At 34.0% G+C, this 13679-nt stretch overlaps 1 long non-coding RNA gene across 1 annotated transcript; it reads right to left on the bottom strand.

The window, feature by feature from the left end:
- Positions 1-299: 299 nt before the first annotated feature.
- LOC147558206 (uncharacterized) lies at positions 300-843 on the bottom strand. Its single transcript, XR_015235457.1, has 3 exons — positions 685-843; positions 455-499; positions 300-363 (listed from the first exon to the last, which is right to left on the bottom strand). It is a non-coding gene; the product is annotated as an uncharacterized LOC147558206 (long non-coding RNA).
- Positions 844-13679: the final 12836 nt, after the last annotated feature.

The raw sequence follows: 13679 nt of genomic DNA, 5'->3' as shown, positions 1-13679 counted from the left end.
TGTCCCAATATCTACAATATTCTTCTTCTTTCGCCTCCGTCTCTTCTTGACTGTGTTTTTCTTGCAACCATCATTCATTTCATCCAACTTTAGATGATCATTGCCTTTCATTGTCGTGGTTGGGTACTCTTCAACTTCATAATCATTACCATCTTGGGTAGTAGTAGTATTAGTAGTTGTAGTTAGGGTTTGACTAGATTGCAATGCACATTCCTTCCAGTCTAGCTCATCAATATCTCTTATGACCTCCTTTTTGGAGAGAGCAGCAGAAGACGAATAATAACATGTTTTCTTCTTCTCCTTGATTGTCGAACGTATCGGAACCAACATTTGTATTGAACTCAAAGCATCTAAAAGATCCTTCTGAAAAAAAAACATAAGAAACTATTGATTTATGGCATCATCCATCCGAGTAGAATGAAATTACAGAGTAGGGATTGATGATCTAAGGGACCTTAGGTTGATTGTGTATTTTCTTGAATCCATGCATGTAAATGATCTGCAACCAAATAAGAATGAAGATAGATTTTTATACATGTTGTTTGACAATGGGTATGAAGAAAATGAATCTATCTATCTTTGAAAACCCAGATACAAATTAATATTCTAAGAGACAAGAATGAATCCATAAGTTAGAGAGAGAGAGAGATGAAGAGAGAGAGAGAGAGAGAGAGAGAGAGGAACCTGTTTAAGATGTTTGATGGTAATGTTGTCATAATGTGTGGGATTGTTAAGGAAAGAGATGTAATCTTCTAGAGTTAGGTTTTTTTTCACTCTTACCATTATCACTATTCTTCTTCTTCTTCTTCTCTTCCAAGAAGAATAGAATCAAAAGCCCACCACCATGTTGAGTTTGTTCCAGAAATAACAAAATAATACATAAAGGGAATAACAAAAGTAAAAACCCTAACCATCTCAAATGTTTGGTTTGATCAAATAAGAACACATAGAGATAACCAAATGGTGATGTCGAGATCTATTATACCTTAAAAATCAAAACAAAAAAACAAACAAACAACTAGAATCATAGTATTATAGACGAGTTGAAAGGCTTAACCGCGTCATTTGATCGTTAGATCATCTGCGTATACACAAACCAACATCATCTTTCACCTTTTCTGATTACTAATGGAATCATAGTCTCATACATGATGAAACTTACTGGTAGAGTCATGGAGGTAACTCGTTAGAGAGAGAGATGTGGATAGAGAGGCAGAGAGAGATGCAGAAAGAGAGAGGCGGAGAGAGAGAAAAAAAGAGGCGGAGAGAGTGATTACTAGGGTTTCTCTGTTGGGGAGGGTTTTTATAATAGATGAGGGCTTGTCGGGCGGGTTGACGCGGGCGGGTTGACGCAGGCGGGTTGACGCGGGCGGGTGTCGGACGGACCTAACGGGCCGGGACTCGGAACTGAAGGTATGTCCAAGGCCCGCCCTATAAGCCCGATTCTCTCGGGCCGGGTAAGCCCGGCTCGGGTAAGCCCGGCTCGGGTACATTTCGGTCTGCGGGTTCAGACGGTCCGGACGGAACGGGCCGGATCCCGGGTTCCCGGACCGTTTTCCCAGCCCTAGTTATGGTGGGCCCTAACCAGGCTTATATTTTATAAAAAATAACGGTATTTGTCCTCTTTGATTTCATACAACACTCTTCTTCGGGATCTTCCATAAAAATATGGAAAATGCTACCCTGATTTCCAGTCAGGCAGTCACTAGAGTCTAGACTATCAACTCAAATTTTATCTTCTGCCCGCCATAATACTGACTCTATTTATTTCAACAAAAAGAAAACTATTTTCTACCCTAGGTATATATGTAATATGATACTGAAAAATTTAAAGGGAGGAAATCGGTGTATTTCTATTTCTACACTGTGTTTATCTGTAAACTCTAACTAGAATTCAGTCACGATATTGATTGGTCAGATGTTAGGGTGGAACTACTAGCGGGTTGACTTGGATTATAGTGCAAGTCTACCCTCTAGATTTTTAAAATACAATAGTGGAATTATCAAAGGACAAATTGTTCCTGACCAAGTGTCCCATTTCACAGTCCCTCATGCCTTCCATATCTCTTCTGATGTGGCTCTGTCCTCTATAGCTTCTTTTTTTGTTGAAAGCTGTCCTCTATAGTTGAGCCTAAAAACTATGAAGTAGTCATTCAACATTAACACTAGAAAATGGCTATGTAGGCTGAATTTGAAGCTCTCATGAAGAATAAGCTCTGGTCACTCACTCCCAGACTCGCATCTAATATAACTCTAATGGATCTTTGGAAAGGTATTAGGTTCGGCTAGTGGCTCAGGGTTATAACAAACAAGAAGGATTAGACTATTTGAAGACTTTTAGCCCTGTTGTTAAAATTCAAACTGTAAGGGTAGTTCTTACTTTGAATAATTAAGAAGTGGCCAATTCATCAACTAGATGCATCAAACGCTTTCCTCCATGGAGACCTCACTGAAACAATATATGAAACAACCTCCAGGCTTTACTGATGCTCACTGTCCTAACTTCGTGTGTCATTTACATAAAGCTCTATATGGCCTCAAGCAGGCTCCAAGAGCTTGGTTCCATAGAATCGTTACGTATCTTCAAAATCGGGCTTTGTTAAGAGTACTTTAGACACATCAATGTTTGTCTTTCAATCATCTGACAAAAAGATGATTCTCCTTCTTTATGTGGATGATATCATCCTCACTAGAACCAAAGTTAGCCTTCCTCATCATCTCCTTACTGATCTTGCTCAAGAATTTGCTACGAAAAAACTTGGAGATCTTCATTATTTCTTGGGAATTGAGGTTCAAAGGCCTTCCTCATCATTGATGTTGACTCGGACAAAGGTCTTCCTCATCATTGAGCTCTTAGACAAGGCAGGTGTCTCAGACTCAAAACCCAGCTTGGTGCCAGTTTCAGTTGGAAAGAGGTTGTCCGAATTGACGGTGATGTCATTGACAACCCTGTGTTCTTTAAAAGCATGGTGGGGGATTACAGTATGCTACTATGACTAGGCTTAATCTGACTTTTAGTTTAAACTATTTGTCTCAATTTATGCATCAACCTAGATCCAGTCATCTGATTCTTTTGAAGAAGGTTCTGAGATACCTCAAAGGAACTATAGGAGCTGGTATTACCATTCAGTCAAGAGATCTTTCTCGTCTCTCAGGATTTACTAATTCGGATTAGGGAGGTTGTCCAGAAACAAGATCTACAAATGGGTATTGTATATTTCTGGGTTCTGCCTTGGTTTCATGGTCCTCCAGGAAGCAGCTGACTGTGTTCAGATCCTCTACAGAACTTGAATATAGGACACTATCTTTAGCTACATCATAACTACTTTGGATCTCTTATTTACTGGAAGAATTGCACGTTTCAGTTCATGTTCCTATTATTCCCTCTTGTGATAACATGGAACTAAGTATCTAGTCTCTAATTTAGTGTTCCATGCTAGAACTAAGCACATTGAAATAAATATTCATTTCATAAGAGATTTTGTGCTGTATCTTACACTGGAAAATAGATTTGCGTCCTCTGAAGTCAATCTTGTTGATATCTTCACCAAGGGTATTCTCTACTCTCAATTTGATTTTATTTGAAGCAAACACATGGTTCTTTCTATGGTAAGTTATTCGTTTGAGGGCGGTTGTAGGAGAATAGTATCATCAACAACATCACAGCTAGTTGAAGATGAATATAACTGAATTAACTACCAAATTTATAGTCTTGGATCTAGTAATCAGCAATAGTAATTCTCCAAAAGCACTCTCACCAAATGTGTTGATTAACTTGTGTGAATTAGTAACTAACTACTTTTAGTTAGTCATAACTAATTCACCTAATTCACTTTCTCTTTCTAAGTTTCTGTTAAGAAGAGAGTTGTATATAAAGAGATGAGAGATCTTTGTAATTGATTTATTGCATTGACATGATTGAATAATACAATTTACTTCAACAAATTCATAAAAGTTTACACATATAATAAAGATAACTATGATACATAATTAATCAAATATCTTCTAGTCTGTTTTGTTTACATGGGAGACATGAGACTCTTCAATTAATCCCCCCCCCCCCTCAAGGTAGAGCAGGATGAGAAACTTCAACACACGGCCAGCTTGCCGAATAGACGGTAGTCAATCGACGAGTGATAGGACAACTAGGCCAATCAGAGTCGGTAAAACAGGAATGGGAGAAACCGTTTTTTCCAAAGAAAAAAGAATCTAGGAACGATTTTCGTGAAAAAAAACGATTTTCGTGAAAAAATAAGTTTCAATAAATCCCGGTTATCGGTAAAACGGTTTTCTAAAGAAAATAATTGGGGTGAAAATGTTTTTTTTTCGGAAAAAAAGTGTTTTGAGGAAAAACGATTTTTGGGAAAAATTAATTTTGAAATGAAAAAAATAGAAATCGGTTTTCGAAAAAAAATACGAAGAAAACAGAGGGTTGTCGAATGAAATAAGTTTCGAGAACACAATTGTTCCAAAGATGTATTTAAAAATACTCAAATAATAATAAATCCTAGGATTCTTATTAGTTACCAAACAAACAAAAAAATTTACTTCAACTCATGATCCGTGGAATCATGAATTCGAATGACTCATGAAGCCCTAAAGTCATGATTTCGTCATCTAAGTACACAAAAAATGAAATCAGGGGCGGAACTACATGATTTTATGTCTCGAACTCTTGACTCGAAGTAAGGGTATGGAAATCAAATATATTTCTATTTCTGTAATGTGTTTGTCTAAAGCCAAACTAAAATTCAGCCGATATATTTCTATATATTCTTTTAATGAACTAATTTAGTTCAAATCATACAATGATATTGTAGTATGTAGTAGTGTTTTGAGTTTTTGTTGTGCGTATTTCTTCCTTTTTAAGTTTTTAACTTTTTATCATCTCTTATAAATTAATAAATTTCAATAATGTTGAAAATGAGAATTTGTGCTTCATGCAAAGTTCCTATATTAAAAGATTTATATCTTTGCACTTTGTTATCATCTAATGTTGTAAATGAATGTTAGTACAAATCTAATTTTGTTTAGAATTTGATTTTCGATACAAAAATTGGATTGTTTACGTTGTTTAAAAATAACGGTATTCAACAAATGCCATTAGATTAAAATGTAATTCTTGATTAATACGTATATAATTGATGTATTAAAAAGTTCTTAAATAATATGCTACTCCTAAATTAGTGGTAAGTTAATATGTAGATTAAATATTTGTAATTAAGAGAGAGATACTATCTCTGATTCTCTGGTAGTGAAATGGAGAGAAATAAAAATAGAAGAGAAGTAAACTTTATGTTGCATTTATGGTGTTAAGAGAGAGAATTCTTTGATTTTAGCCTAATCGTAGGATTCCTAGGTACTACTCTAGAGAAAAGGTAATGATTACAAAGTAGAAAGAGAAACAAACTTTCTCTCACGCCTTTTGAAGGGGTGGAGTTATCATGACTTTACCCTGATCCTATGTACTACCCTAGAGAGACAAATAAGAAACATCTGTTATATCTGACGGTAGTCCTCAAATCCCCTCAAGAATTAAATCAACGGTGGAGATGATACTCGGTCAACTGGCCTACCTAGACGCGTTTTCTTTATATTGGTGCCACGTGCTCTGAATGCCCACGAAGTTGCTACCTCAGTGTTAACTCCATTAGTTGGTTCTTAACTCTGGGTTGAGTCCGTGGCGTGGCCTGTGTTGTATTTTAATCCTCCAAGTTCATTGTAACACACATTAGCCAATTTGGGCAGTTTGATGAAGTTAATTTCCAAAAAAGAACGTAGTAAGAGTAGAGGAAACATTAGCCCACCGTTTCTTTTGCTGGTACACTTTCAGACATCTTCGGAGTACCTTTGCGGGATGAGGTGGAAGTTATGGGCCGGGGAAGACCATTCACCAATGAGTTTCACAACTCACCCATTCGTCAATTGTCAATAGTGGATTATCCGACCTTCAACAACTGATTTTAGTTAAGAATACTTTTGGCTGATGAGAACTTACTGGAGAAGTCATAAGGTGGGAGGAAGAATATCTCCAATAAGGGCTACAACTTTCCCATTGGTCACCGAAGAAATGAAGCTAAGAACGAAGGCATGGAGACAAGAAGAAGAAAACACTTCTTTTTATAATGGCGTAGGGTTTGAATGGACCGTCTTGGGATTTGTTCCTATAATACAAATTCCTCTCGAGAATTGAAGGTTTGACTTGTCTGTTGGAGGCTTTAACTGACAGTTCAATTTCCTTAGGTTGGAGATTAAATCGATGGGCAATTTTTTCCAAGCAATCCAGCTCGACCTTACAGACTTCAACTACCCAAATAATTAAGCTCTTAGAGTTAAAATCGATATGCAAAAGTCGATTCTATAGTCTCATTTTTACCTTCTATGTTGACAACATATACAATAACGTCATGAGTTGTTATAAAATGTTGACAACATATGTAATTATATTGACTTGTTATAAAATGTTTACGACATATATCATTATGCTCTTAACAACGTATATAATTGTCGTGACTTGTTATAAAATGTTGACGGCATATATCATTATATTCTTAACAACATATATAATTGTCGTGACTTGTTATAAATGTAAGTGTCAATCAATGTGTTTGTCAAATGAAAAGAAGAAATGCAAAATATTTTTGGAAAATAATTTCTAAACAAAAACAAATTTGTTCACACATCAACAAATTGTTGAGAGGCCAACAACCCTTGGCTCAAGTGGTAAGTCTTCCAACTTAGAGGTCAAGGGTTCGAGGCACACGCTTACCAATTCAAAAAAAAAAAAAAAAAACAAATTGTTGTGAGCAAATACAAAATTGTTGAGAGCAAACTGAGATTTGTTCAGAAATTTTCAAAAATGTTTTGGTAAAATTGTGTTTTGACCAAATGGATTTTTTTTACAATGTTATTTAGATTTGGGTCTAATTTCTTATTATTCCTTTGTATAAAACACGGTTTTGTACAGGACGAGTGTAAGTGAAAAATTTCAATACTAAAATTATGTGATGATTAAATTGCCTATAACTGCAGATTATTATCACAGTTTATTCAAAAAGTTGAATATCAGGCCATTATGGTGGTTTTAAGGGGAGAGTAGTAGAAGTAGATCACTATGCGTCTCCTTTCAACAAAGAAAAAAGAGTACTAGTGCGTCTAAGTTCTAACCTAACCCTATGCCCGGTCTAGAGAGAGAATAACTATCAGTTGTAACAGTAATTAATAATGAGTGACAGATAAAGAGACAGAGAAAAGAAGATTCTTTACTAGCGTCTTTATGGTCTTCTCTGGTGGAGGAGTTCAATTGATTCAACCTAGTCCTGCTGAGAAAACAAATAGATAAACAAGAGGTGGTTACAATCTTGATAGAACTCCTCTCTAGTGTCTCCCTTCAAAAAGACTTGAGATAAATACGGTAACAATGTAATCATTACTTTTACTCTCTAGACTAGTACCTAGGGGCAGGGCCGTAGGAGCTAGGGATCGAGGATTTGACTCTCGCTCTTGAAAAGCACCATAAAGGCAACATAAGGTTTCTTTCCTATTTTTCTCTCCATATTTCCCTACCGGATTTGTTTTTGAAGTTTGATTAATCCAGTAACAATAATAAATTTTTATTTATATTTTAACTTATTACTCATTTATATATTATTTCTCATTTTTATTTTACTATTTCTGTTTTAGTCAAACATTAAAGTTTGTACATTTTTTGACTACCACTTTTATCTATTTGACATAAAATGAAAAATATGAAAAAAAATATAACCAAACTAGAAGTCGAGGCACCAAAATCGTCACATGTTGTACTTATTTCTGTTATTTTATTTCTCCTTAGTATCATTTGGTGGTTATATATAGACTTTTTATCATAATAATTTTTAAGTGAAAAGTGTCGTTTCATGTGTTTTCTTTGTAATGCAATTACATTCAATTAATCACACTATTTATATAGAACATTTTGTAAAATTCATTTTGTAATCTATTATATTAAAACAGGTCAGTCGGTTATCCAGGGGATAAGTCTGACCGTCCATTTTATTTTAGAGATTTGGTTGGGAACACATCTGACGGATGATATAATTTTTGTTTATGTAAATATCTTTTCACTGTAAGAAAAAAAAACAATCTCTCACATCTATTTTATAGTTCAGGCTTCAATGAAATATTATTTTTTTTTTTAAATGTAATTCTTTTTTTTTTTTTTTTTAAATGTAAATAGCTTAGTATTTGATTTCTCCTCTTGGTTGTTTAATGTATAATTATTATTTTCTCTAAATGTAAAATGGCTATTCAACTGTTACAATATTCTTAACACGACGGCGCAGCCAAAAGGGATCTATCGCGTCCGTAGGACGCGGTGGGAACCTAGTAACAATAAAGTTGGGAGAAACAAAAAGGCCAGCGCTTTGGGGAAAGCTAAATAGTTTCCGGGGTGTGAAAACTTGGTAAAAAATTGGTCAATTTTGTTTGACAATTTTATTTAGGGGGAAAGCAAAATACTTCTCCACCTCAGCTCTCACTCACTCTCCACCTCACCTCACTCCCTCTCCACCTCACCTCACTCTCTCTCCACCTCACCTCTATCTTCTCCGGCCGACGACCATAAAAAAAAAATTTCACTCTCTCTCTCTCTAGAAACTCCGGCGAAGGGGTTTCCCTTCGCCGGAGTTCCGGTCTGTTGAAGAACAAAGAGGTGAGGTGGAGAGAGAGTGAGGTGAGGTGGAGATAGAGTGAGGTGAGGTGGAGTGTTTTTTTTATTTCCCCTTAAGATTTATTTCCCCGGAAAATTTCTAAAATTCTACATATTCCCTTTAAAATTTCACACCCCGGAAACTATTTAGCTTTCCCCAAAGCGCTGGCCAACAAAAATCGTTAAAAAACAAATGGGTTGTTAAGGGAAGTAGAAAGTAATTGAGTAATTGGTATCGGTGGCAATTCTATGAATATAGTAGTTTTAACTAATTGCCTTATAACTTGGAGAAATTAAAGGAAGGTGATTTTACGCGAGGGAATCACCCGAACAAATCTCAAAGAAATCCCACGGTTGATAACTCGAGCTCATACTCGAAAGTATGAACTGGTACTCATTCAATCTCGGTTCATATATATTCTGAACAAATTTATTTTGATACATACCATTGAATTTTTGTTTGGCTTTACGGATAAACACATTTAAAAAGATAGAGATACTTGTGATTTATATTTTTCCGGTCTCATGCTTGGCCCTGAAATAACTTTTAGGCTTGTAGTGTAATGAGGTGAAATTCCTGTCTCCTCATTTAGACACTCGAAATTAGGTAGCATTTCCTCCCAAGAAGAAAATTGTATTAGGGGGGAGATTTTATAAGACCCCATTGCCCCATTATCGTCAAAAGGCCCCTCCTTTAAAAGGGACCCCCAAATCAATCATTTTAGTTAGAAGACTCCCTCCAAAAAACACTCTTCTTTTCCTAGTTTGGCGTAACGACAAAGTTAACGCCGTTAGGTCAAAGTTATTCAACCGAACTATATGATCAATAAACACAGACCACTCCTCTTCCATCTTCCTCATAACTCGACCTTTGTTTGCCTTCATCTTCTCTCTCTCTCTCTCTCTAATCTATCACCACCAAGTCAAGCTATTTTCTTCTCATACTCTCGATCTCTCTTCCTTTGTCTCGCTCTATTTAGGTTTCTCTCTCCATCTTTCTGTTGGTGAAAACCTCACACCCTAAATTTAGTTTTTCGCGACTTCTTCAAACAACATCGCTTGAATACTTCAATCTACTTTTTAGCAATACAAGGAAGAAGATTTGCAGACTTTATTTCGTCTGGAAGTGGATGAAAATCAAGAGAGGAAGAAAACTCCCAAGTGAGTTTTCCCATCGCACCAGACCGAAAAGCTACTGGTGGCATTTTCGGTGGGCTTTGGCCGAAAATGTTGTATAATTCGGCCCAATTTCACCGAAAAATGTTGCATAATTCGGCCAGGGCCTACCGAAAATTAGCCAGTAGCACCAGTAGCTACTGTATCAATTTTCGATGAAATCAGGTCGAATTATGTAACATTTACGACTCGAGCCCACCGTACGTAATGAATCCACTACGATGTTTTCCCATCGGTTATATTTATTTACTAAGAGAAATCATGTTCAGTCTGGTCTCACCGTATCATGTTCACATTATTCGGTGGAACTAGACCGATTTGAGCTCCGTGTTGAAAACAAATTAATACAACCAACAAATAGATCATAAATAAATGTAAAAAGTGTTAGGAAATGTTCATACAACTCTTGGGAGACTGAATCTTGTCCAGAAATTGATCTTTTCGGATTGTTTGCTATTTGTCCAAAATTTTGGAAGTTGCTTTATCCATAGTGGTTTGCAACAATGAAGATACTTCGTAGCTTCAGAGATGAGTGCAACAACAATGTGAGATGCTGCACAATTTTTATGAACTATTACTAATGGTCGCCTGTGATGGATGACAATTCTGGTAGAAGCAGAGGGAAGAAGCGTGGAAGAAGAGGTCTAGGGATTTGGATTTTGGGAAGATTTATGGTTTTCTTAACTAAATTGCTAACGTGGGTGAATACACCCTTAAAGGGATTTGTTTCATCAACTCCTGGAGGCCCGTTATCCAAATTAAGTCAACGACATTTTACTAAGTCAACAGAGTCATGGGGGCTTTTAACAAGAAATGCCCCCTAAAAAACTACCCTTGTATTAGTTTTTTTTAAGTACCCTTTATTAGTTAAGTTGGAAATAGGTCGGACCTGCAATAAAAAAAATATAATTTTTGGGTTTCTAGTCCAAAAATCTACACCTAATCACAGATTTAGTCCACCCTAATATTAATATAGGATTTTAAGCCAAAATAATAATTATAATGGATATTTAATCCAAATTGACCCGTCTCTATAGAAAAAACAGATCTCTATCATTTCTATTAAATCATAATACCCATTATAACCTTTTATATAAGAAAAAAAAATCACTTTTGAAAACTCTTCCCCAAAATTCTCTTTCTTTTTTGTTCTCGTATTTTTTCGATTGATTTCAAACTTACTATCTGCTTCGCAATATACATGTTATTTAGTATCAATTACGTATATTTCTACAAACACATTTAGTAAAGTTAAAGTATGTGTAGATGTCAAAGTTACAGTGTTTTTCTGTTTATTGATTCTTGTTTTGTTTCATAAATAACGTGTTATTTATTGTTAAAGTTTCATACTTTATTTCATTTTTTTTAATGTGTCATACATAACACATTATGTATCAACAATCCAAAAGGGGAAATGACTAAAATTCTATTTTCTGGGAAGATTGAACCTTAATTCCTTTTTGAATTTTATTTTGGGCCTAAAATCCGTGGACCCTTATACAAAAAACAGTGATTCAAAATTTTCTCTTTAGACCGAGAATAGGGTTAGGTTAGACGTATTTTATACAAAATCAGTGATTCAAATTTTGTTATAAAATATGGTTTATTCAGAAAGTTGTCAAGATAATAAAAAAGAATAACAACCAAAAGTCAAAGCACTATAAACTATTGAATCAACTACATATTGTGTTTGGCCAAAACAAATCTTAGTACGCACGAAACTATTAGAGAAAATAATGATATATATATATATATGGGGTGGTAGTGGTTTAAGATATCGGGGGGATATTTCTATGTCCCCAACTGTTCGTGTTATTAGGTTGGGACATTTCAAATGTTCCTAAATGTTTGATTATTCGTTTGAGACATTTCAGATGTCTCTGAATGTCTGTGTTATTGTTTGAGGACATTTTAAATATCTTTAAATGCCAGTGTTATTCGTTTGAGACATTTTAAATGTCTTGAAATGTCTCTGTTATTCATTTGAGGCAAAATTATATATATTTCATGAAAAATTGATTTTATAGACATTTGAAAACATTTAGTGTAAATTTGGAGAGTTTTTGGAGAGAGTGTTTTAAAAATATAGATGACACTTGAGGACGCTTGAGACATTTCAGCAAGAAAAATAATAAAAATAATTATTATTGCCAAATTAGATTTATGATATATAATAATATAACAATATTAATTATTTTCCTATTATTACTATATTATATTACTATTATAATATTATAATATTATATTACTATATTACACTATTATTATATTACTATATTACACTATTATTATATTATTATAATATTATCTTATTAATATATTACTATATTTTTGTATTATTATATTATATTAAAAATAAATATCTATCAATTGTCCATCAATTTCTACATTTGTCAAAAAAAGTAAAAAAAAATATATTTTTGGAATATTAATAAAATCCTTTTTTCATACTTATGATAAGACAATAGTAAATATTATCAAATGTCTATCAATGTCCATAAATATCTAGGGATGTCTACGACTGTCGAGAAAGATATATTTGAAATATTAGTAAAAGTATTATTTCATATGATAAGACAATAATAATATTAAAATAATAAATATCAACCAAATGTCGTTCAATGTCTATAGATATTCACGGATGTCTACTAAAGTCGAAAATTACATATTTGAAATGTTAGTACAAATATATTATTTCACATGATTTTTTTTGAGAAATCGACTACGATCTGTGTTAACCGTTACAAGGCATTGATACATCATTAAGATGTGATAAGCATGATAACCACCTAAGTTAAACTAATGATTAGAGAGACTTGAAGCCCGACAATAAAGAGGCCTAAAACCCGACAACAACAACTTTATTTAGTGCCTAAATTACATGCGATAAATCTTAGAGATAAACTGCTTCCACGGAGACTCAATCTCAATACCTCATGGGCTTAAGAGGGATGTCCTACCTCTACACCAAAGGGTGGTGGACATTTCACATGATTAGACAATAGTGATAGTATTAAAATAATAAATGTCCAGTAATTGTCTGTCAATGTCCACAGATATCCTCAAATGCTTACAAACATTGAAGAATATATTTACAAAATATTAGTAGAAATATATTATTACATATGATTAGACAATAATGATAATATTTAAATAATAAATGTTAATCAATGTCCACAGATATCCACAAAAATCGAAAAATATATATTTCAAATATTAGACAAAAATGATGATATTAAAATAATAAATGTCCACCAAATTTTTTTAGTGATGAAATGATGATGATGATGATGATAATAATAATAATAATAATAATAATAATAATAATAATAATAATAATAATAATAATAATAATATATAATAACATTCATTATTCATTTTGTCTATGGATTCTATGGACCAAATGTCTACAAGACATTTTGATTATGAATCAAATGTCTTGAAATGTTTATAAAGATATTTTGTCTATAGATAAATGTCACAAAATATCTTGAAATGTCTACGGAATATTTTGACTACAAGTGTTCCCTAATGCCCTGACCCACTACCACCTCCTTAGTTTGAGTTTGATTTGTCTACGGAAAAAATAGTCAAAAGGCACTAGAATTCAAACTAATGACCCCCAAAACGAAATACAAAATCCTTACCAATCCGTCTTAGTACCAACCCTGACTTTTGGGAGGCCCTAGGCGAACGTTTCAACATGGCCCCTACACTTTAAGTTGAAAAAATGGAAAATTGACATTATTTTAATGAAATTTGCAGTTGTTAGAATTATACATAAAATAAATATTACTTAAACACTGCTCTTCTT

The sequence above is a fragment of the Eschscholzia californica genome, unplaced genomic scaffold (assembly GCF_041429995.1).
Source record: "Eschscholzia californica isolate CP2 unplaced genomic scaffold, dmEscCali1.0.p SCAF_2, whole genome shotgun sequence".
Taxonomy (NCBI): Eukaryota; Viridiplantae; Streptophyta; class Magnoliopsida; order Ranunculales; family Papaveraceae; genus Eschscholzia; species Eschscholzia californica.
Note: the sequence above shows the minus strand (reverse complement) of the source record. Positions and strands in the feature narration are given on the sequence as shown.